We start from the raw sequence: 27,659 nt of genomic DNA on the forward strand, positions 1-27,659 counted from the left end.
CGGCACGGAAGCCAGTGGAGGCGGCGCTGGCATCGGCCACGAGTCGGATAGTGCTTTTTACGTACCACCAGACCAGGGAACCTGGCTGGTTCAATTCGATTTCGCTTGCCCCAACATGTCTTCGCAAGCAAGGGGGTTGGCATGGGTAATAATAATAATAATAATAATAATAATCCTTTCTACTATTGGCAAAAGGCCTGGATTGTGTGGGAAGGAGCACAGTCGATCACATCGACCCCACTAATCAACTGGTACTTATTTTATCGACCCCCAAAAGAATGAAAGGCAAAGTTGACCTCAGCAGAATTTTGAACTCAAAACGTCACTGCAAATGAAATGCTGCAAAGCACTTCACCTGGGGTGCTAATGATTCTACCAGCTCACCAACTTAGAGAACAAAATCTAATAATGACGGCTGGTAGTAATGATGATGATCAGGGAAGTGGAGTGGAGAATACTTTGTTATTTTAAACACTAATAAAATATGGATTGTAGACAGAATTTATATATAGCATCTTATATAATTCCTTGACTGATTTGCACTTATCTGATTGCTCAGAAGCAAACACCAAGAAGAGAGTGAAAGAAAAGTATACTTCACGTATGTAAGTATGTATGTATTTGTATATGCACATTTACGTGTGTGTGCATGTGTGTGTGTGTGCATGTGTGTGTGTGCATTTGTGTGTGTGTGTGTTTGTGTGTACATGTGTGTGTGTGTGTGTGGTCTTAGAATGATGCCATAATGCCATAATAGTTGGCATCAATACAAATACATGATGCAACAGATTCAAACAGGAATCTTTAGACTGGATTAATAATCTTTGGGCAATAAAGGAGAGTATAACAAAAAAAAATTATCCCCTCCTCCTTTCTCTCTTTTTCTTTCTCTCTCTGCCTCTATCTTTCTATCTGTGTGTGTGTGTGTGTGTGTGTGTGTGTGTGTCTCACTCTTCTCTTCTCTTGTTTAACCCAGTCTTGGAGATTACATGTTGCAATAAAATAAAAGACTTATAAACCCTATTTTCTCTCCTTTTTGAGACTTACCATTCTTATTATATCTTCTCATTCATCATCACACCTCCATTCGTCACCACCACCAATCTCCACCAACACCACCAACACCAATCACCACTACCGTCACCTCCACCACAACTATCACTACCACCACCATCACATACACAGTCAGAGTCACCTCATCTCTCATTCTTAATAAAATATTCTGAACGCTTCCTTTCCCTTACACTACAACATTAATATATGTAGATGAATGCAAAGATATCTTTTATTATTATTATTATTATTATTACTTTTTGTAGCACAATCTTCTCTCTAATATAGTTACTTGGTCAACCTTTTACTTTCACACTCACGTTCATACTTCTCTTCCCCCACTCACTCTCTCTCTCATTCTCTTTCTCCCAGTGTGTGTGCGTGTGTGTGTCTTTCTCTCTTTCTCACACACATACACACACACACACATGCACACACTAATATATGTAGATTAATGCAATTACAAGTAGCTTCCAAGAAAGCAAACACATACATGTATACATACATACATATGCATTATAAACACATTATAATGCAGAAACACACACATTACAAATGCATAAATACACATCATATATATATATACATATACATACACACACACATACATATAGGCACAGGAGTGGGTGTGTGGTTCTGGGTTCAGTCTCACTGTGTGGTACCTTGGGCAAGTGTCTACCAAAGCCTTGTGAGTGCATTTGGTGGACGGAAACTGAAAAGAAGCCCATTGTATATATATGTGTGTGTATGTGTGTGTTTGTCTGTCTGTTTGTGTTCATCCCCCCACCATTGCTTGACAACTGATGTTGATGTGTTTATGTCCCCATAATATAGTGGTTTGGCAAAAGAGACCAATAGAATAAGTACCAGGCTTACAAAGAATAAGTACTGGGGTCGACTTGTTCGACTAAAGGCAGTGCTCCAGCATGGCCACAGTCAAATGACTGAAACAAGTAAAAAAAAGAATAAAAGAAGACATTAAACATAAACACAGAAACACACCTTATAAGCACGCATAGAAACAAACACATACACACACCTGATACATTCTAAACACAGACATATTCATCATAAACACACACACACACACACATTATAAACTCACAAATGTACGCATAAATACACAAACACACACATCTTATACAAACACATCCAAATGACAGGGAAAAAATGAATAAATAAAAACATTTCTAATTGTCACATTTAATCTACACTAAGCTAATCTATTTACATATTTTATATCAACATGAGAAGAACTAATTTCTGCAGTGGCTTTAGTCACTGTTGCCTGCTAATGTACCAGAAACATATATAATTTTAGTCATTCATTATGAAATGAGAGAAGACAAAATGTAGGTTATGAAAATCCATTGAAGCATGACATGATAGATTTTTTTCAGTAAAAGAAGAGAATAAGCAGAGTTTTATTTGATTCGGAGCGATACATTATTCTTTTTCACAGTTTGTGAGCAAATACTTTCTGATAGATATATACCCCTTTACTGGTTTCAGCCAGTGAAGTGTGAATGTGACCGTGACCATGCAGGAACACGTCTTGTAAGAAATTTTAGTCCATCATACCGAGTCCCCGCCATCTCCCATTGATTGTTCTATTGATTTCGAATCAGTAAATGGCAAAGTTATATTTCTAATATGAAAAATAAATTTTAAAAAACAGTTTAATACACATACAATATGTATATGCATATGTATGTATGTATGTATGTATGTATGTATGTATGTATGTATGTATGTATATGTGTGTATATATATATATATATATATATATAGATAGATAGATAGATAGATAGATAGATATACATATATATATTCATATATGTATGTGTGAAACAGTTCTAGATGTGCTGTTTTATGTATATATTTATGTATGTGTATATATATATATATATATATATATATATATACATGAGTGTGTATGTATGTATGTATATATGTGTGTGTGCGTGTGAGAGCGAAACTGAGTTCTATAAGTGCTGCGTTTTATGCATATATTTATGTATGTATGTATTTATGTATATATGTGTGTGTGTGTGTGTGTGTGTTTGTGTGTGCATGTGTGTGTGTATGTGTGTGTGTGTATTTATATCCGTGAGTGTGTGAGCAAAACTGAGTTCTAGAAGTGCTGTGTTTTATGTGCTTTCCATCGACATGGTACGCTGACTCCCCCAATGCAATCAACCAAACTCTCTCTCATCATGCACTATGCCTGCCTTTCCCCCATTGCTCCTGTAGCCTAACCCTACCTTGTCATCTTTCTCTCTCTCTCTCATGTCTCCGCCCCGCCATGTCAACGGTATCATTGCCATCTAGCTTCTCCACTTACTCTCTTATGCACCTCTCTCATCCTCCCCAATTTGTGATTCATCGGTCATTGACCTACTGCATTACCTAACTTCTCTACGGCTGCATGCTGCTTCCTCATCTCCTCCTCTACTGTTTCCCATACACTCTAGCAATAACCCCGCCCACACAATCATTTCTTACATTGTGCATTGAGGGGCCACCTGGACACCTCATCTCCCATCTATCGCTTTCGCAACTCCTACTAGCCTACTGATCATTCTCTCTCCTTCCCATACTAAGCATGAGTAACCACACAGCTCTTCTATAGGAACCCGCTCTGACCCACCTCCATTTCTCTCATACTCACATCTTGTAACATAAAACCCTCACTTCCTCAGGCATCTGTAAACCTGTGCAGAAGCCCCCCAAAAAAGAATCCAGTACATGCTGTAAAATGGTTGGCATTAGGAAGGGCATCCAGCCATAGAAACCATGCCAGAGCAGATGGAGTACAATACAGTCCTTAGATCCATTGGATCCTGTTAAGCCATCCAACACATGCCAGCATGCAACATGGACATTAAATGATGATAATCTCTACTTTGAGATTCTGATATATCTCTTCTCAATTCCCCATTTCTGTTGGTCTATTGTATATTTCAGTGTAATTCAATGATTTAGTTGAGGATTTGGCTTCTCTTTCCAGCAAGTAGGCGACTTGTGTGCCCGCTATTGTAATTATAGTTAATTATAGTTATAAATTTTATTCTCTAGCTATTTAATGCTATTATTACTTGCTATCACATATATTTTTGTTGTTGCTATTACCAATTATTTAAATTTAACAATAACAATAAAAAATATCTATATAAATATTCATTTGAATATTTACTCCTTGCATATATATGCATGCACACACACACACACACACACACACACACACACACACACACACACACACACACACACACACACACACACACACACACACACACACACACACACACACACACATACATACACACACATGTAGTAAAGAAGTGCGGCCTAGTTATCTGGGTGTTTGGCTCATGATCATAATGTTGTCAGTTCAAATACTGAACCTAGTGACATGTAATATACCTGAGTAATAATTTCATGTTAGTCTACTCCAGTCTATTCAGGTGAAAAAATGAGTACCAGCTGAATATTGGTACAGCCCTCACTCCCTCCATTTCCAGCTGTCACATCCTGAACGTGGGAGCTGGGACAAAGGATGTGAGAGTTAAGAGGGCACTTCTGTCTGCTCACAACAAAGTTGGTACATGAAACAATTAATGAAATCGAAATCATGTATGTTTGTTATGTGAACATACCTGTTCACAGGTGACAGTTGGCTGTTCATGTATATCATCACCATCATCTTCATCATCATCATTTAAAGTTTGTTTTCCATGTTAGCATGGGTTGGACGGTTTGACAGAAGCTGGCAAGCCAGAGGACTGCACCGAAGTCTATTGTCTCCTTTGGCACACTTTACAGCTCATGCTGGATGCATTTTACATGGTACCAACACCAGAAGTGGTCACCAAGTAACTTCCAAGAACAAAATCTCCTTGACCAGGGAGTGAGGAATAGTATTGAGCAAAGTGGCTTTGTGCCAGTTGATGAGAGGTTGAAAGGTATAATAGGGGGATGAAGATAGATGTCTTGTTGTAAAGAAAATTATATGGCCTACCCCAGCTGGAAAAAAGAGAGAGTTACAAACAGTTAGAGAGAGAGATGATGATGGTGGTGGTTAAGATATGTCAGGGAGAGATATGTTTTATATTCACCACCTCCACATACCTCAAGGGGAGGAGGCTTCCATACATGACAGATTCCCCTCAGAAAGTATTGGTGAACTCTAGGTAATAGTAGTAAACACCTGCTCAAGGTGCCATGCAGTGGGGTAGAACTCAAAACTTTATAGTTGTTAAGTGAACTGAACTCCTTACGTGCACAGCCATGCCTGTATTTGTCACTGAATATGTTGAAAGAAAATGTCTTTGTAACCAGAAGCTTTTCTCACTGAAAAAACAACTCAGCTGTGAATTAGAAGTAGGACATATCAGCCATGTCTACGGAGGCTAGAGAAATGTGCTTTGATGATTGGGGGGTGGGGTAGTGAAGAGGTGAGCAGAACACAGAGGCTTGAGTAAGGTTTGAACACACTATCATGTATACAACAGTTCAGCATCTTAACCCTTACAGCCATCATAATATGCACAGCTCTTTCAACAGTTAAAAAATTGATGTAGTAGTAGTAGTGGTGGTGGTGGCGGCGGCGGCGGCGCAGCAACAGCGCCTGCGGCAGCAGCAGCAATTGTAGTAGTAGTTGTAGCAGTGGTGGTAGGAATGGCAGTGGTGGTGGTAATAATATACCAGCAGCAGCAGCAGTAGAGACAACAACAATGACAGCATCAATAAGAACAGCAGCAGCAGCAACAGCAGCCGTCCAAGAATTTGTACCTAGAGATCTCCATTTCCAGCAACTTCAAGGGCCACCTCCAAGTGGTGTTGGGTGTCAACGAAGAGCTCTCGACTACAAGACGACCAAAGTTTTTTTTTTTCCAAGGTCTGGGGTCACCCGCCCCTAAGCCCTAGACTATCACCTAATCACCCTTACCAACAACAACAACAGCAGCAGCAAGTAGTAGTAGTAGTAGTAGTAGCAGCAGCAGTAGCAGTAGCAGTAGTAGTAGTAGTAGTAGTGGCAACAGCTAGATTCAGTCAACCCTGACCAGACAGACAGACCAGTTACGTATAGTTACCAACCAAACAAGAGAAATGTGCTTTGACGATCGAGGGGAAGAGTGAAGAGGTGAGCAGAACACAGAGACTTGAGTAAGGTTTGAACACGCTATCATGTTCAGCATCTTAACCCTCACAGCCATCATACTATGCACGGTTCTTTCAACAGTAAAAACTGTAGTAGTAGTAGTAGTAGTAGTAGTAGTAGTAGTAGTAGTAGTAGCAGCAGCAGCAGCAGCAGCGGTAGTGGTGGTGGTGGTGGTGGCAGTGGTAGTAGTAGTAGTAGTAGTAGTAGCAGCAGCAGCGGTAGTGGTGGTGGTGGTGGTGGTGGCAGTGGTAGTAGTAGTAGTAGTAGTAGTAGTAGCAGCAGCAGCAGCAGCAGCAGCGGTAGTGGTGGTGGTGGTGGTGGCAGTGGTAGTAGTAGTAGTAGTAGTAGCAGCAGCAGCAGCAGCAGCAGCAGCAGCAATGGCACTGGTAGTGGCGGTGGCGGTGGCGGCGGCAGTGATAGAGGTGGTGGTAGTGGTGGTGGTGAGGGTGGAGGAGGAGCTTCTGTGTAGCAGCAACTTCTATACAGGAGCAACAGACCAGACAAGGTTGAAATTGACTTTCTGACCAATCAAATATATGATATTATAAACCAATGAAGGGGGTCTCTATCAATAGTCACTTTACATGCTAGAAACTGCAGTGAAATTACACTTAAATCATATCTTACTGTTTTAAAAAAAAGATGGGACCAAAACACCTACAGAGCTGTTGCATCACCTGATGAGACACTGTTTCCTACATTCAGAAACAGAGTAAGGCAACACCTTCAGCATACATGTTACCCTAAATGTAGTATTAAATACTTGGTGCTTGGAGAGAGACAAGGTGGGATGGCCATAGGTGGAATAGTTTTGATTGAGGTTTGCTCAATTAATGCCAACCAAGTGATAAACAACAACAAATAACAGCAATTATGAGCCAACAAGCGAATCTCTACATGGTAGCTCAAACTACAAGAATAAAAACAAAAAGTGGAAGTCCCCTCAAGTTGCAACCATCATGAAAAGCAAAAAGTCCTAGGATACATTGTCTGAAGATTAGTTGTGATAGTTGTGGCTGGAATGCTATTCCCTTCCAGTCATTTCAAAATGTAGCCACATGTAAATCGTTGGGGATTTTTTCCTCCATCTTCCCTTTCCCTTGGACTTTCTTCTGTTTCCTGTTTCTGAAGAAGAGCTTTGCTCAAAACGTAAAACTACCTTTCTTTCCTTCCCTGAGCATCTGCTAATACTTTGAATATACTATGTCCTTGCATTGCTGTTTTTTTTCTTGTGTTAGTTCTTTGTTTTTTTTTTTGATCTATTATATATATATATCCAATACTGCCTGACTGGCACGTAAAATCACCCAGTGCACTCTCGGAGTGGTTGGCATTAGGAAGAGCATCCAGCTGTAAAAACTCTGTCAGATCAGATTGGAGTCTGGTGCAGCCATCTGGTTTGCCAGACCTCAGTCAAATCGTCCAACCCATGCTAGCATGGAAAGTGGACGTTAAACGATGATGATGATGATGATATGATGATGATGATGATGATGATGATGATGATATATTTATATATAGTGTAATAGGATAATAGGATGTCTTTGTGGTTAAATGGAAGGGGTTAGTAAAGACAGCAATGCAAGGACAAGGGTTAACAAATAAGGTATTAGCTTAACAGTGTTTTAAATGCTTTGAGCATTAGTCCTTCCTCAGAAGAAAGAGAAAAGCATAGAGGAATAGTCAGAGAGAGAGAGAGAGAGAGAGAGAGAAATCAAATACTAAGTGATAAAAAAGAGGAAGGGCAAAAGAGAAGGTGGTGAAAAAAGAAAACGGTAAGATCATGGGAAGTTATGCACAATGCAAAGAGTAGTAAAAATATATATCCAAAATAATCTAGAGAGTAATTTAAGTTGAAAGTTTGAGTTTTGAGGTTTTCCAGTCTTCCAACTGAATAGAATATGCACAACTGAAGAGGCCTAATAAGACTGAAACTTACCTGTTGTTTTAACCAGTTGGATTTAAAGATCAGATCCACTCCAATCTGTACTTTTAGACAATAACAATATGCTAGCAATATGATTTATCACACTGGCATGATGCCACATATTTGCATAGTAGGTTGAAATGCCTTCACTACATAAACAACTACTTATTTTATCAATCCTGATGAGAGTGAGAGAGAGAGAGAGAGCCCTTAAGTAGTCACTAAACCTGCTAGAACTAGCAGCCAAATTTCCTTCAGCTCACATCTTACTGTCTTGTAAAAGAAAGGACAGACTGGACAATGAAGTAATTAATAAAAAATGATGATGATCAAAACTAGGATACTTCTGATCATAAATCTGCTAAACTGGAGCCGATAGGAGGATAAACATTAACCATCTTTAATGGGTGACAGGAAAAGTCAACCGCAGTGGGATTTGATCTTAGAACCTAAAGGTGGTAGTAGTAGTAGTGGTAGTGGTAGTGGTGGTGGTGGTGGTGGTGGTGGTGGTGGTGGTGGTTTTAGTAGTAATAGTAGTAGTCATTGTTGTATGGGGACGTGCTGTCCCCATACTCCTACTCCTAGCAGGTGACACCTTTGCCCCACTCAGGCGACAACCTTTCATCCCATGTGTCTGTTTGGGGGATACGCTGCTGGTGAAGGTTTTACGAGGTCAGAGTGTAAATCCTACCTCAACCGCTTTTAGTTGCTTTTTACGACATGCAAAGGAAACATTGGATCTATTCCTTCACATGCCAGTCCACACACAACACTAGACCAATGTGAAATGAAGTGTCTTGCTCGAGAACACAACACACCACTCAGCCCAGGAATTGAACCCATGATCTAGTGACAATGAGTGCAACACCTTAACTAATAGGGATATGACTAAATTATCTGGTTATTTTACCCTTTAGCATTTAATCTAACCATATCTGGCCCAAGTATTGAACCTGTTTTATGTTAAAACTGACTAGATCCAGCCTCTCACACCTACCCTACAATGTCATTCTAAAAATATACAAACATACCATTGAAATCTCGAGGCCACAAAATAATGTGTGATTAATTCAAAACAACGTAAATAAATAAGCATTACATTTGACAAAGAAATCTAAATGCCACACTTCAACATTGCAACTATCATTCACTGGTCAAGCTTGCTTGGATTAGAAGGACCCTAAATGCACAAATGGAAATAACTATAGACTTATATAGTAGTTTTTAACCTCAGTGGTTATGGAGAGGTCCTGAGCTCATAAGAGGTGGGGGGGAGCACTATGGGAGGAATGCTAAGTGTTTAGAGGTGGGTTGTGATTTTCCTTAAAAATTAAATATTTAAACCAGCTATGATATTTGCATCTTATACTTCATCATCATCATCATCACTGAATGTCCACTTTTCTATGCTTGCATGGTTCGGACAGAATTTGCTGAGGCAGATTTTGTACAGCTGGATGCCCTTCCTGTCACCAACCCACACCTGTTTCAAAGCAAGGTAATATTTCTCCAAGGCTAGACACATTTTTTTCATGGAAGACTGGAAATGAACAACCTCATATGTATGATAATGATGCTCATTTACAACTATCATGTGATGTCTCAACATACACACACACATGCACATGTGCACATGCATACACACATGCATGCACATGCACATACATGCATGAATACATACATATATACATACTTACATACATATATATATACATGCATACATACATACATGCATACATACATACATACATACATACATACATACATACATACATACATGCATTTGTTTCCATCTATCAAATCCTTGCACAGGGCTTTGGTTGGCCTGGAACAGTATTAGAAGACACTTACCCAAGGCACTGTGCCCTGGAAATTTCTCAATTGTTTTAACCAGTTTTAGGATATAAGTTGGACAGTTATTGTGTTATCAATATCAGTGTTATCAGTGAGTGGAAACATAGCAGAAAAGGGGCCAATGTTCAATATAAGTCCTAGCCTTTCCTTAGTGACTGCCATAATAATTTAGCAATGGGGTCAGTAATCTGTGCAAATATCTAAAAGGAAGAACTTAGCACATGTTAAAATATGGCATGGAATCACTGCAATAAATAATCTTTGTTATATTAGCCCTGCAGGGTGGTTGGTGTTAGGAAGGGCATCCAGCTGGAAAAAAAAACATGCTAAAACAGTGAGTGAAACCTGGTGCAGTCTTCTACCTAGCTAGCTCCTGTCAAACTGTCCAACCCATGGCAGTATGGAAAGCAGACATTAAATAATAATAATAATAACGACGACGACCCTTTTGATACCAACCCACCTGAGACTGCCCTTGGTTCTGTGTTAAAAATTTCCTGTTTTAAAGTAACTGACACTATGTTAGTTACAATGACAAGGGTTCCAGTTGATCCGATTACCAGAACAGCCTGTTCATGAAGTTAATGTGCAAGTGGCTGAGCACTCCACAGACACACGTACTCTTAACATAGTTTTCAAGGAGATTCAGCATGACAGAGTGTGACAAGGCTGGCCCATTGAAATACAAGTAGTATGATATTTATTTTTGCCAGCTGAGTGGACTGGAGCAATGTGAAATAGAGAATTTCATTCAAGTCCACAACACAACAACAGGAATTAAACTCATTTTCTCACAACTGTGAACTAAATACCCCAAACCACTAAGGTTTTAAAGTAAGCTAAATTAAAATCTTTCATAAAATTTTCATGTTGATGTATGTTCCAAACACCAGTTTAATAATCCTTTCTACTATAGGCACAAGGCCTGAAATTTGTGGGGAGGAGTCAGCCGATTATATCGACCCCAGTATGCAACCGGTACTTAATTTATTGACCCTGAAAAGATGGAAGGCAAAGTTGACCCCAGTGGCATTTGAACTCAGAATGTGAAGACAGACTAAATACCTATTTCTTTACTACCCACACAGAGAGGACAAACAAGGACAGATAAACGGACCAAGTCGGTCATATCAACTCCAGTGCGCAACTTGTACCTATTTAATCGACCTCAAAAGGATGAAAGGCAAAGTCGACCTCAGCAGAATTTGAACTCAGAGCGTAGAGGCAGACGAAATACCACTAAGCATTTCGCCCGACATGCTAACGATTCAGCCAGCTCACCGCCTTAAACACCAGTTTTACAATAGCAAATTTGTTTTACTAAATTTTCATCACTTTCAAAATGAATTGAAACAAACACAATGTATTTCAATAGAAACATGATAACAAAAGTGTTAAAAATATTCTGCTGTATTTTATTTTTTAAATATATGTAGAGGGTGTTGTAAACCGCCATTTTGTTTAAAGGGTCATTGAACTACAAAAGGTTGAGAAGCAATGTTCTCTAATATATCACAATATATCACACAGTAAAGTTCAAGAGATAGAAGTCACATATCCTGTCTAAATATCCGTTAAACAATCACAAACTAGCAACACTTCTCTTTTTGTTTCAGATTCTTAAAATTTCAAGATATATCTGAAATAATAATTTTTTTTATCAACAAAAATTGGTGTGAAGCATATGGGTTGAAGAGAGGGTCTTTTGTAGGGAAGAACTCAAATTAAAATGCTGATTTCAAATTTTGGCACAAGGCCAGCAATTTTGGGGGTAAAGGAATAAGTTGATTACATCGACCCCCTAGGGTTCAACTCATACTTATTTTATAACTCAAATTAAAATATTGATTTCAAATTTTTGCAAAAGGTCAGCAATATCGGAAGTGGGGGTAAGCCAATTACATCAACCCCAGTGTTCAACTGGCACTTAATCTATCGACCCCAAAAAGATGAAAGGCAAAGTCAACCTTGGTGGAATTTGAACTTCAAATGTAAAGATGGACAAAACACTGCCAAGCATTTTGTTTGGTATGCATTTTGCCAGCTTGCCACCTTAACTATTAAAAATTTAAATTAAAATGCAGTAAAAAGTTATAAGAACAAGCAAAATTCAAGTCTGAATTAATAAATATCAGATATTTTGAATCTAAATTGAATCTTATATTGCCATTTAAATTTTTGTAAGCATCATAGGTGCAGAGTGGCTGTGTGGTAAGAAGTTTGCTTCCCAACCACATTGTTCTGGTTTCAGTCCCACTGCGTGGCACCTTGGGCAAGTGTCTTCTACTATAGCCTCAGGCCGCCCAAAGCCTTGTGAGTGGATTTATTAGACGGAAACTGAAAGAAGCACGTCATGTGTGTGTGTGTGTGTGTGTGTGTGTGTATTTATGTCTTTGTGTCTGTGTTTTCCCCCCTTCACCGCTTGACCACTCGGTGTGTTTACATCCCTGTAACTTAGCAGTTTGGCAAAAGAGATCGATAGAATAAGTACTAGGCTCAAAGAATAAATCCTAGGGTCGATTTGTTTGACTATAAAAACCTTTCAAGGTGGTGCTCCAGCATGGCCGCAGTCAAATGACTGAAAGAAGTAGAATAATAAAAGAATTACCACTAATAACTGTCTTCATTTGTTTCAGTTTAAGAAAAACATTTTTAAATGTTTTTAAAAATTCAAATCTTAAAATTAAAAAGATATGGCTGTGTGCTTCAGGTTCAGTCCCACTGCACAGCACCTTAGGCAAGTGTCTTCAATTATAGCCCTAGGTTGACCAATGCATGGTGAGTGAATTTGGTAAATGGAAACTGTGTTGAAGACCAGTCTATCTATCTTTGCGCTTGTGTTTGTGTGTGTTCATCATTCCCTCTGCTTGACAATTAGTGTTGTTTTGATTATGTCCCCATAACTTAGCGGTTTGGCAAAAGGGACCAATAGAATAAGTACCAAACTTTAAATGCACTTAAGTACTGGGGTCAATATCTTTGACTAAAATCCTTCAAGACAGTGCTCCACAATGGCCACAGTCCAATGACCAAAAGATAAAAGGTGGATGCATAGTTCTGAGCTGGTATCATGCAATTAAGGAAAGTCAGTCTCAAGTGGCTTAGTATCAAAAGGGCCATTTTTGGCCTCCTAGCCAAAAATGGTTGAAGTGCTACGTCTAAAACCTAAACAAATGGCATTCTGTCAGTTATAACGATGAGGGTACCAGCTGATCTGATCAACGGAACAGCCTGCTAGTGAAATTAATGTTCAAGTAGCTGAGAACTCTACAAACATGTGTACCCTTAATGTAGTTCTCAGAGAGATTCAATGTGACACAGAATGTGACAAGGCTGGTCCTTTGAAGTACAGGTACAATTCATTTTTGTGGAGGCGCAATGGTCCAGTGGTTAGGGCAGCGGACTCGCGGTCATAGGATCGCGGTTTCGATTCCCAGACCGGGCGTTGTGAGTGTTTATTGAGCAAAAACACCTAAAAGCTCCACAAGGCTCCGGCAGGGGATGGTGGTGATCCCTGCTGTACTCTTTCACCACAACTTTCTCTCGCTCTTTCTTCCTGTTTCTGTTGTACCTGTATTTCAAAGGGCCGGCCTTGTCACTCTCTGTGTCACGCTGAATATCCCCGAGAACTACGTTAAGGGTACACATGTCTGTGGAGTGCTCAGCCACTTACACGTTAATTTCATGAGCAGGCTGTTCCGTTGATAGGATCAACCGGAACCCTCGTCGTCGTAACCGACAGAGTGCTTCCACAATTCATTTATGCCAACTGAGTGGACTGGAACAATGTGAAATAAACTATCTTGCTCAAGGTACACAATATGCCACCAGGAATCAAACTCACAACCTCACATTCATAAGCTGAATGACCTAACTACTAAGCCACATGCCTTCATATATAAAATAAAATATATATAAGGCGCAGAAGTGGCTGTGTGGTAAGAAACTTGCTTCCCAACCACATGGTTCTGGATTCAGTCCTACTGTGTGGCACCTTGGGCAAGTGCCTTCTACTGTAGCCTCAGGCCAACCAAAGCATTGCGAGGGGATTTGGTAGATAGAAACTGAAAAGAAGCCCATCATATATATATATATATATATAAGAATTTTTTGCATTATGAGATAAAAAAAACAACATTTATAGATATCTATAAATGTTCTGATATCTACACAGACTTGGTATTTTATCTCATTACGCAAAAAATTCTTATATACACATGCTGACATATGACCAACGTTGAACCCCTTATTTGCAAAATCACCAAGCCTGGAACTTAACTATAGTCTGTCTATAGCACTTATTCAGCGTTACCTGACACCTTTGGGTCTCAATGACACCATTACCCCTTATAACCTATATATATATATATATCCCTCTCTCTCTCTTTCGGAGAGGCACAAGCACCTACACGCACATATACACACACGGCAGTAACTTCCGCCTGCCGAATTCCATCACAAAGCTTCGGTCGGCTCGGGGCTATAGCAGAAAACACCTACCCAAAGTGCCACGCAGTGGGAATGAACCCGAAACCATGTAGCTATATATATATATATATGTCATATGTGTGTGTGTGTGTATGTCTGTGTCCACCATTGCTTGACAACTGATGTCGGTGTGTTTACGTCCCTGTAACTTGGCAGTTCAGCAAAAGAGACTGATAGAATAAGTACCAGGCTTACAGAGAATAAGTCCTGGGGTCGGTTTGTTCGACTAAAAAACGCTGCTCCAGCATGGCCACAGTCAAATGACTGAAACAAGTAAAAAAGGATAAAAGAATACAATTAGCTAACAATAAATAACCACAATTCTGCTAACTTGGTATTTGTAATGGTTAATGACAAACCTTCACTGGAATTGGTTATATACAGCCGGAGGTAACAGCTTGAGAATTACTAAGAGCCACCAACATATATATATTTTTTTTTTTAATTGCCAAAGGTAAATAAAGAGAGGGAATCAATATAACCAATGAGTTTTAGTTAATAAAACATATGTACATGACATCTCCTAGTAGCAGACAGTCTTATTCAGCTGCTGCTAAATGTCTGGTTTCAGTAACATTAAGGCATAGCCATAGGCTTAAAAAGTTCACTTTGCAACCATATGATTCTGAGTTCAATTCTACTGCATGGTACTTTGGGCAAAAGTCTTCTATTGTAGACATATACACATGGAATTTGGTAGACTGGAAACTGTGAGGAAACCTGATATATATATATCATTATCATCATCATCGTTTAACATCCACTTTCCATGCTAGCATGGGTTGGACAATTTGACTGAGGACTGGCGAACCAGATGGCTCCACCAGGCTCCAATCTTGATTTGGCAGAGCTTCTACAGCTGGATGCCCTTCCTAATGCCAACCACTCTGAGAGTGTAGTGGGTGCTTTTACATGCCACCGGCACAAGGGCCAGTCAGGCGGTACTGGCAACGGTCATGGAAAAATCGTGTTTTTTTTTTACGTGTCACCTGCACACCGGCACAAGCACCAGGAAAGCGACGCTGGTAACGATCATGCTTAATGGTGCAGATCCACACATACAGTGTGACACCTTGTGCAAGTGCCTTCTACCATAGCCCTGGGCTGACCCATCCAAGATGGAGACAAGTACCAACGTTCCATGTGGCAAGCTTGATAATTGTTGAGAGATATCTCCCAACATGAAATCAATGGTAGCCTTGTTAAGCCACAAATAAAGTATATATATATATCATCATCATCATCATTTAGCGTCTGTTTTCCATGCTGGCAGGGGTTATACAGTTTGAGTGGAACTGGTAAGCTGGAGAGCTGTACCAGGCTCCAGCTTGGTTTGGCTTGGTTTCTGCGGTTGGATGCCCTTCCTTATGCCAACTACTCCAAGAATTTAGTGGATGTCTTTTACAGGTCACTCTAATATATATATATACACACATACAGACATATATATATGTATGTATATGTATATATATATATATATACTAGCACTATGACCCAGCATTGCTGGGTCTAGCGCTAGTGCTTGTTGTTCATTGCTGGGTTGCAGTAAAAAAGATTTCTCACTAAATCAAGAGCTAAGTTTCTTATCACATTTCAGCCCAGGCCAGTTTTGTTGTTTATGAGCTAGTTGGAGCTTTTTATGAGACTAATTAATATTCATTGAACTTCAGTTTTCACGTAATCATGGAAAATTAGCAAGAGTGTGCACATGCCATTAGTCGGACAAAAAAGGAGGCAGAAGAAAGCAAAAAACTCGAATTTGGCCTCAAAATAGCATGATTTTGAAAATACACATAAATCTCGTTTGTTGAGTTTTGGTTTCACACCCAACCCAGTTCTGCACAATCAGTGTCGCGATGGAACACATGGGTTGTGAGTTTGACTGGCAGAGGTGATCAAGTTGCACATGTCAGCCCTTTTGACACCCTCCCTCACCTAACCCCCTCGTCCTATAAGTGAATAGCAATGGTGGGAAGAAAAGTGCTGATTCCGGCGAAAAGACAGAGCAATTAGATCACAAAAAAGAGCATTCCAAGTGATTTTATGAGTATGACACATTGTAGCAAGTAACGTAGTAAGGTCAATAGTTATAAGTTCATGATGCACAGAAGCACATAAGACATCAAGGTTAACTAAGGTATAAATAATAGGTATGCCTTTTCACCAGACGGCTAATTGGGCTCCCAATCCACTGAAACGGAGGAGGTTAGGTTCGGAACACAACAAAGCCTTCAACTAAAACCTAGACTAACCTTATGGAAGGGGGCTCGGGAGCTTCTAATAGGCAGCCTCTAATCCCGATCTATCACTAACCCATCCTAGGGGTGCTAAATGACATGGCTGTAGAAGAATTTGGCTGTGGTGATGTGCATGGCAGGTTTGTTTCAGAGGAGGACGACTGCATTGGATTAAGGACCATTGAAGAATGTAGCTTTGGAGATCCTAACTCGTTAATTATTCCCTGCATTTCTCAAATCAAAAACCGTGCACGTTTGAAAGCCTAAACACATAACATGTCTTTGCAAAACACAAATATGCACTGAGCCATACAGACTGTCTGCAAATGCACACGCGCATTCAACTGTCAAGGATAAAATTATCTCCGTCCAATCAAGAAACAGCTGGCAGTCTATTGGTGTATTTAGCCGTACGCATGCACCACGTACAAATTTCTATGTTTTAGTGATTTTGAACAGATATGCCCATAACTTATGGGCATAAGATGTCGGTTTATCGATTTTTTTAATGGCTTTCTGGGGCGACAGGGGAAATGAAAAGATCTTCATGACCACCCTCAGACAGTTTTGAAAGCCCATAGAAAATGCAAGCCTTTTATGTGAAAAACTGTGGATTTGTATAAAGGACAGACAGATACATAGACATTTTGCCATTTATATATATACTAGCAGAATTGCCCGGCGTTGCTCGGGGCTGAATTGCTTGAAAGTACTGTTAATGATTGCACTGAATTATGATGATTATTCAGGCAAATATTGGTATAAGTTTACGGTGGGAGATAAGGACTTAACGATCAAACGTGTGCCATTGCATTGTTTTGGGGGAACCAAATTTCTGATGAGCATTATAGGGGCACCAACTTTAAGTTTGAGAAAGTGTGGTGGTAGTCCAGGGTGCTCAAAGGAATTGAGTACCTCTATTGGATAGTTGATGACGTCCTCTGGGTCAGGAGTTGTATCGATAGACTGATATACATAGACTTCCCCAGGAATGAGTTTTAGCATTTCATCATTAATATGGTGAACAGTTTTATTCCTCGGGGCCAGTATAGCCTTTTTGCCAATCCAATCCATATTCTGATAATTAGCTTGTAGATCTGGGAACACTGCATCTCTGAGATCAGAAGGCGTCTTAACAATGTTACAAATGGAATCGATGGCAATATTACCATTTTCATCCCCTGGTATTTTGCCTTCGCCAAGTGCAAGGAGGGTGTGAGGAAATGCTGCTGATGTGATATTACGTCGCATATGAGCACGCATATTGGTGTGAAGTTTGAGAGTTACTTCCCTTTATTAAAAAAATATGCATTAAAATGGAAAAAAATGATGGTAAATTATTTGTAAAATCATAGACTCATCGTAGATGCGCGCTAATACCCAGAAGGGCTCGATATGAATCACGACTATAAGATACCCGGTTTTGGTTAAACTGCATCGCAAAATGTGGGAGTAGTTAGGAATCTAAATCGGAGTAGACAGACACACAACCTTTCTTTTATATATAAATATTTTTGTCCTAAAAAACTTTGTATGGATTGAATGGTTACCTCTATGGAAATATATACACGCACATTATACATACATGTGTGTATAAATGAATATATAAATACATTTAAATATCTATATACACTTTTGGGCGATCTTTCTGTTTCTTAGAGATAACTTTATCCCGTCCGATTCGCTCCAAAATTTACAGGGACATGTAGAATGAGGTGACGATGCTCGTGGGCTACCTTAGAAATCCCTATCTTAAAAGGTGTGGTTGCTAGGGGCCATCTTCCTCACTCACCCTATTTCCTCCAGTACCCTTTCACTCCTCTTCATTTGACAAGCCACTACGGTTATTTAATATAAAGTCTTCCTCAAATCACTCTCTCGCTATTTACTCTCTTCCAAGAACATTTTCACTCACTCTTATCTCTTAGCTTCCCATACATTTTACTCATGTATCTGTCAGCGTCATAGACAGAAACAAATATTACATCGCCATCGCCATCGCATTCTATTGTCTACCTGTCAACACACACACAGTGAATTACTTTCACTTTATTCGTTGCACACTATGTGTGTGCGTGTGCTGTAGACCACACTAAGAGAAGCATTTGACTCATACACCACAATGTGAGTTTTCTCTAAATTTTGCTTAATTGGGGTTGAAATTTTAAAAAAGTGGACCTGGCAAAACCCGATGCATTCTACTCTTAAAAATGCTAGGTAAATTGTAATTGAAGAAATCCTATATTGTAGATTTCTATAAGAGACAAAGGGAGGCAGATAAAATCTGCCTTTTATAATAAGAGATATACTAGCACTATGACCTGGCAACGCTGGGTCATAGTACTAGTGCATGCATATACAGCTGCGTACGTGCACACATACATGTGAGTACTGTCCAAATCTCCGACCAATCACATACAATTAGCTGGCATTCAATTGGCGTATCAAATTTCAGGCATTTTGATTGGGTTTTGGATAGAAAATTCCCCAAAAATCACTTCTATTGATTTTTTAATGGCTTTGCTGGATGACTGAGGAAATGTAAATATGTGCACGACCACTCTTGAACAGTTTTGAATGACCATAGAAAGTGCGAACCCTCTAACTGAAAAATTGTGTATTTGTATAAAGGACACACACACAGACATTTTGCCGTTTATATGTATATATATAATATATATATATATATATTATATATATATATATATGTCATCAGGGATGACATCGACTTCCTGTCCCATCTTCCCAAAACAACAGAAACAAATTCAGTTTTACTAAGTTTTGATGTGGTAAGCCTCTACACCAATATTCCACACGATTTAGGAATAAAGGCGATTAAATACTGGTTAGAAAAACATAGAGAAGTGATTCCCAGCAGATTCACAGTGCCATTTATATTAGACACAGTCAAGCTTATTCTAGAAAATAACACATTCTTCTTCAATGGAAAGAATTACATCCAAATTAGAGGCACGGCGATGGGAACGAGGTTTGCTCCCGTTTACGCCAACTCTGTAATGGGATACTTAGAAGAACAACTCTACCAAGAGGTGGAGGTAAACTATGGCACTGGGTTTAGAAAGTATATTGAAAAGGCATGGAAGAGATACCTAGACGACTGTTTCATAATCTGGACAGAATCTCTAAATACTCTGGAAGAGTTCAATATCCTCCTGAACAACCTACACCCATCTCTCCAATTTACAAAGGAGATGAGTAGTACCAAATTACCATTCCTGGATATAATGGTAATTAAAAAAGACACCACCATCACCACAGATATATACTATAAACACACAGACACACATCAATACCTAAATTTTAAGTCGTGCCATCCACCACATACAAAACGTAACATCCCATACTGCCTAGCCAGAAGAATTTGTACTATTGTAGAAGATGCAAATATCAGGAACAAACGCCTAATAGAACTAAGAGAATTTTTGCTCAAACAAAAATACCCATCTCTACTTATAGAAAATGGCATACAGCGGGCTATAAAAATACCTATACAACAACTTAGGACAACCCAAGGAAGAGGAAAACAAGAACAAGTCATACCATTCATAGTGACACACAACCCATGTCACCAGAATATCTTCAACATTGCCAAAGCAAACCTACCAATCATTGCCCAAAGTAATGAATTAAAAGACATAATCACGGATCGAGCTATGGTGCTTAGTAAAAGACAGCCTAAAAACTTGAAAACATTACTAACAAAGGCAAAATTTGACCTCAGCAACAAAGACCAAACATTCACGGTATCTAAATGCAATGATAGCCGATGTGGCACATGCCAATTCATACATACCGGTCAATATATAAACACAAAAACCGGGAAAATATTCACAAACGCGAATATGAACTGCAAAAGCAGAAATTTAATTTACTGCATCAAATGCCCAAATTGTGAAGAAATATATGTAGGTCAGACGGGAAACGCACTATTAGAACGCTCACGTGTACACCGGCAACAGATTAGAGACCCAGAGGTCCGTCAGATACCTTTGAGTAACCACCTAGCAACATGTGGTCGGAAAATATATATAATATTTCCATTCTACAAATTACACAGCCCAAGTGAAATCGAGAGGAAAATCAGAGAAAAGAATTTTATTGATAAATTCGAACCCAAGCTAAATAAGCAATAATAATAATAATAATACTTAGAGGTATTACTTCCACTGCTACGACCATGACCACTAACAACAACAACAATACTAAAGGTGATCAAGACGAAGATAGCAGGAAAATTATCTTATTTAGGGTTAAAAGTTCTATTGCCACCACCATCACCACTAGCAACAATAATTAAGGTGCTGACAATGATGATGATGACAATTGAAATATAAAAATATAAAAATCTCTGACAAAGGATATTTACAACATTTCTAAAAATAACCCAACAATTGCTGCTTCGGCCAGGGTCAAGATACAGGACTCTTGACATGTCCAACAAAGCGTGATGCCTAAACCAATCAGCTCAACCAACCAATCACCTTAAGTAATTGAGTGATACTACACACTGATTGGTCAGAATACAGTTTGCAAAACCTAGCACTCTGGAGCCTACCCAGCTGTATTTATAGCACAGAATCAATCATCTTGCTACAGTCAAAAATTGTGAAGCATGACTGTCAACACTACTACATGAACCCGAAGATTGCAGAATTCAATGCATGAAAGTACTAGTTCAATCAGAATGAATATTTAACATTCTACTATTTCATTTTATTTTATTCAATTATAATATATTATCTTATAATATATCATTATAAGATTGTAAATAAAACGTGAAAATCAGACAAGGTTGGAATTCTTTTTATTAATATATTCTTCTATACACAATCACACACACCCATATATATATATTCTATATATATATATATACACACACACACACACATATTTATATATATATATATATATATATATTATATATATATATATAAAAATTAACAGAATGAGATAAAAATCAAAGGCTGTGAAAGATTTCAAATCATTTATAAAGAGAAGGTCTTACAGCTGTTTCCAGGATATTTACTATATCCCTTCATCGGAGACAGTGCGAGAAAATGGTTAAGCAATAGTTATTCTAGAGAAGATATGAAATAGAGAGTGAAGTGGAGGAATGAAAACAGACGTGAGATATGCAGGGATATTTTATCTCATTCTGTTAATTTTATATATATACTAGCAGTATCGCCCGGCGTTGCTCGGGTTTGTAAGGGAAATAACTATATAAGCATTTTTAGAGAGTTATAGCCAAAAAATAGGAAAAAAATGCATTAAAAATGGAAAAAAAATTAAGGTAAATTTCTTTTTAAATCGTTGACACATCGTAGATATTTTTAGAGAGTTACTTCCCTTACATAATAGCAAAAAAAATGCATTAAAATGGAAAAATATGATGGTAAATTTTTTTAAATTGTAGACTCATCGTAGACGCGCGCTAATACCCAGAAGGGCTCGATATGAATCACGACTATAAGATACCCGGTTTTGGTTACACTGCACCGCAAAATGTGGGAGTCGTTACGAATCTAAATCGTAGGAGACAGACACACAACTTCACTCTTATATATAAAGATATAAGTCACGTAGTTATATACACATACTTTGTTATATACACATTCTTAAAAGAAAATGTTATTTTGAATACAACATTTATAAAGAATAAAATATTTTTTGGTTTTTCTTAACCCTTTCGTTACTATATTTCTGACCAAATTACACCCCTTATGTGTTTCAATTAATTTCTAACGTAATCATAAATTTAGTCTGGTTTTATTAAACAACTATAACTTTTTTATTTATCAATATATTAATCTGATTTTGGAAGATAATTTAATGAAATATTCTCAACCAATTCTACACTATAATTTTTGTCACAAAGTGACTCTAATTGCAGGTAGATACAGGTAAATTCAACAATATATAAAATTATTAAAATTTTGTTCAAACATTGCTATAGAAAATGGGTTATTAGCTAATATTCAATTGGGTATACAACAAAATTTTACGATAGAATTTGTTATTCTGGGTAACTTTCTGATACCCATAATAATATTTATGGCAAAATAGGCCTTAATTAATTTAAGGTTGTGGGAAATAACAAACTATCCTTTCTTTCGCTTTGTTTACGTTTAGCGTAATGATTTCAAATAGGCTCATTCGAAAAAGTAAAAAGAAATAGTTTAAGGCTTTATACTCTTCTGGGAAAGTCTGTGGCTTGGTGCAGTTTCTTCAGAAAAATCACCGAAAGAAACAGTTTTTAAATTTTCACTCCATTCAGGTACCAATTCATTTTCTTAATCGCTGTCGGATTCACTGTTTTCACTTTAATAGCTGCAAACTTGCAAAGACAAAGGAGGAGAAGGGTGATAGCGTCAGTGAAACAGTCGCTCCCTTTGTGTGTGTGTGTGTTTGCGTGTGGTGTATCCCACATTAAGAAAAACATTTGACATATACACCAGAATGTGAGTTTTCTCTAAATTTTGCTTAATTGGGGTTGAAATTTTAAAAACCGGACCTGGCATGACCCAATGCATTCTACTCTTTAAAATGCTAGGTAAATTGTAATTGAAGAAATCCTATATTGTAGATTTCTATAAATTACAAAGGGAGGCAGATAAAATCTGCCTTTTATAATAAGAGATGCATGCTAATATATGACCTACGTTGGTCTCCTCATTCGCATAATCACCGAACTTGGAGCTTAACTATGGTCTATACATAGCACTTACTCAGCATTACCTGACACCTTTGGGTCTTCTTGACATCATTACCTCTCATAGCCTCAATATATATATATGTATATTCATATCTACATATATATGTGTGTGTGTGTGTGTGTATGACCGCATGCGTACTGTTGGCGATTTTTTTTCCTCCGTCTTCTCTTCTCTGGATTGACGAAGAGCTCTGCTCGAAATGTAAAACCCTCCTTCTTCCCTTCCTTCCTGAGCGTCCAATAATACTATATTTGTTCCACATCCTCGCGTTGTTGTGTTTTCTCTTGGGGTTTTCATGTTTGGATTAACTATATATTATATATATATATATATATATATATATGTTTGTGTGTGTATGTGTATATATACATATACATATATATATACATATATATGTATATATAGGTATATGTGTATATATATATATATAATATATATATATATATATATATATATATATATATATATATATATAACAAAATATTAGGGAATAAATCCAAACTTACAGGGAAAAATCAGATTTAGGATTGAATCCAATTTTATAGTAAAATATTATATTATATTAAATTAGAGATAAAACCACTATTAGGCAAATCATACAATGAAAAACTTAAGCCAATACATAAGATTAATTAATTTATATTATTTAAATATATATCAAAATTATTAAAAAAGATAATTAATATAACACAATTATCTTTTTTAATAATTTTGATATATATTTAAATAATATAAATTAATTAATCTTATGTATTGGCTTAAGTTTTTCATCGTATGATTTGCCTAATAGTGGTTTTATCTCTAATTTAATATAATATATATATATATATATATATAGTAAGGAAAAATTTTTTTAAAAAAAAAAATTTTTTTAAAAAAACAGAATGCTCAAATGAAAGAAAATTTTAATAAAATGAGAAAATGATAAAATATATAAATATATATTTATTCAACCGGTTTTCGTCATTGTATGACTTGTCAAGAATATTTATGTTTTAAGAAGTTATTTTAAAAATTAGAAATGGGAAAAAAAGAAAATTGCATTGTTTTTTGTAAAAGAATAATGATAAAAATGTACAAAAATTAAAAAATAAGTTCTCCGATACATTGTGAGTTCATTGTGTATCTTGAGTTTTATGGTTGTTTACCAAAAAATTACCTTGAGGTGTTAAGATCCAAAGGGATTAAGAGCATGTGATGTGTTGTGTTGTTAAATATATATATATATACATATATACATATATATATATACATACACACACACATATATAAAATAGTCATACAACCATGTATATATGATGGTATGCATCTATGTATTCAAAGTTAGTGCTTTAAATAATGTTCTTGACATGGTCATATCTTAATATTTCTTCCCTCAATGTCTCTGATATTCCAAGTATGTTTGTTATAAATAAAAAAAAAAAACCTTATTATAGAGTTAATCTTTTTCTCTGCAAATCCTCTTTTACCAGTTCACTAATTTGATTCTCCTTTGCTTACCTTGTATATGTCATGTTTCATTACATAACACAATGTTGAACTGCTAAGTTAGAGGGATGTAAAAACCCAACATTGGTTATGAAGTGACAGGAGGGAGACAAACAGAAACACACACACACACAAGTTTCTAGTTTCCATCTACCAAATTCATTCATGAGGCATTGGTGGTGGTGTGTGTGTGTGTATAACCCCACCATTTACTGACTCATATATATATACAGGAGTGGCTTTGTGGTAAGTAGCTTGCTAATGAACCGCATGGTTCCAGGTTCACTCCCACTCCATGGCACCTTGGATAAGTGTCTTCTACTATAGCTTTGAGCCAACCAAAGCCTTGTGAGTGGATTTGGTAGGCAGGAACTGAAAGAATCCCATCATATATATGTGTTTGTGTGTGTGTGTATAGATATATATATATACATACGTATGTGTGTGTATATGTTTGTTCCGCTAACATCACTTGACAACTGATGCTGGTGTGTTTTCGCCCTTGTAACTTAGTGGTTTGGCAAAAGAGACCGACAGAAAAAGTACTAGGTTTACAAAGAATAAGTTATGGGGTCAATTTCCCTGAAACCAGTAAAAGAATAAAAGAATGTGTGTGGTAAATGTGTATATACATGTGTATGTGTATATATATATGTGTATATTTGTGTACATATATATATATATATCACTGTGATCACTGTGACCGACCAGGCTATCAGATGATACTACACATCGCTGGTCACAATGTGCTTTGCATTGTTTTAGCCTTCAAGTGATGCCACCCCACTGGCTAAGCGAGCAGGCCAATATATATATATATATATATATATATATATATATATATACACACACCAAGTAAGTTAGGGGCTGTGGATCCAACCATCCAAGGGATAATACTTATCCAATATACTGTTGGTATAATACCCAAATTATTAATACATAAGTGCCACATATTAGACGAGGTTCGTCGCAATAACAGTGTAGCACAAAACGGCGGTGCATCAGCATGAAACTAGAAAAAAAAAAAAGTGTTTTTAATTGTAATGCAATTAACTTACTTATTGTATTAAATTGGTGAAGGTAAAGAAATATTTTACCATTAATATATATTACAAATAAGAAAATGGAGAAACAATTTGGTTGGTTTATCAGCTTTATGTATGTATAAATACATATATATATACATATATATATGTATAAATACATATATACATACATATATATGTATACATATAAATACATATATACATACATATATGTATATATACATGTATAAATACATATATACATATATATATATATACATGTATAAATGCATATATATATATGCATATATATATATATATATATATATATATGTGTGTGTGTGTGTGTGTGTATGTGTATGTATGCAGGGTTTCCAAACAGTTTCCATCAACCAGATTCACTCATAAAGCATTGGTAATTCCAAAGCTGTTGTAGGAGACATTCGCCCTAGGTGCTGTGCATGTGGGACTGAACCCACATAGTTGTTAACCATAGAGTCAGGCCTGAGCCTAAGAAACAAAAACCCAGCAGAAAGTGCAAATAAATTTTCAACCTAAAAACAATCTCTGACTGGAATCTCCAGATTTTCTCCTGGAATCTTAAAATTTCTTCTTTTAAGAATTGCGACCTTATAATTTTATCACGTTGTGGTAGTTATTATTTTATCTTATATACTGATATATTATCAGTTGGTATTTCTGATATAATCAAAATGTTTTCCACATGGTTCCTGAAGTTTATAAATAGTTCTTTCTTTTTCTTCATTTTTTTTTTTTTATGAAGGGGTCCACAATTTTACCGATTCTTCTACAGATTTTATCCACATTATATTTCCACAACTCTCAAATGTTGACAGGAATGGCCTTTTTAGAGTTATGATCTACTATATTGTTTTTTACACGTCAACTATAACTTCTACTTAATATACAATTTCATACTGTCCTATACATTTTCCAGAGTACACACACACACACACATGCGCATTTAATGCCTATTAGACTCACGGTTACTGATTTTCAGACTGCTTTCTGTAAATTCTTTATCCTGTGTAACTAAACCATGTTGCTACAGACGTCATTGTCAAGAATTTATATATATATATATGTATATATATATATATATATATATATATATATGTGTGTGTGTGTGTGTGTATATATATATATATATATATATATATATAATGTAAAATGCGTGTGTATGTGCGTATCTTTAAATATACACACACACATATATGTAGCGATATATTTCGAAATTATTTAATTATAATAATATACTCTGGAACTATTTTACTGAAATGTCAACGGAATGGATCATTTTCTAACTAATATAGATATTATTTAATAATTATGAATTATAATAACAAAACACTCGATGTATTTTGGAGCAGTTACTGTATTCAGAATTAAAGACTGGAAAACAAACAAACAATTGAATAAATAAAACAAAAGAATGAATTGGCAGAGAGATAAAGCAACAAACAAACAACCCTCCGTCCCCAGTTCCCCCCCTATCGTTAACAGATCGTTTACTTATTAAAACATGTTTGTGATATTATGTGTATAGTGGGAGATCTGTAAACATTCAGTCAATCATGTCTGGCTCCCATTTTAAAGCCACCCTTCCCATCAACGACCTAATTCTAAAAGTGCAAACTTGAAATCGACATCAAACGCAAGCTCTAT

The 27,659-nt window shown here is 37.0% G+C and overlaps 1 protein-coding gene across 3 annotated transcripts in view; it reads right to left on the reverse strand.

Moving 5' to 3' along the window:
• The window catches only part of LOC115217712, a 71,283-nt gene extending 44,224 nt beyond the window's left edge, over window positions 1-27,059 (reverse strand). The window contains exon 1 of one of the 3 annotated variants that reach the window (XM_036505492.1): window positions 26,979-27,059. The gene's annotated coding sequence lies outside the window, so the exon portion shown is untranslated. Of the gene's footprint in view, window positions 1-1,047; window positions 1,067-8,156; window positions 8,265-26,978 lie in introns of those variants that run through there. The other 2 variants (XM_036505496.1, XM_036505504.1) reach the window with 2 other exon arrangements.
• Between the last annotated feature and the right edge of the window lie 600 nt (window positions 27,060-27,659).

Source organism: Octopus sinensis, linkage group LG1 (genome assembly GCF_006345805.1).
Source record: "Octopus sinensis linkage group LG1, ASM634580v1, whole genome shotgun sequence".
In the NCBI taxonomy this organism is placed as follows: domain Eukaryota; kingdom Metazoa; phylum Mollusca; class Cephalopoda; order Octopoda; family Octopodidae; genus Octopus; species Octopus sinensis.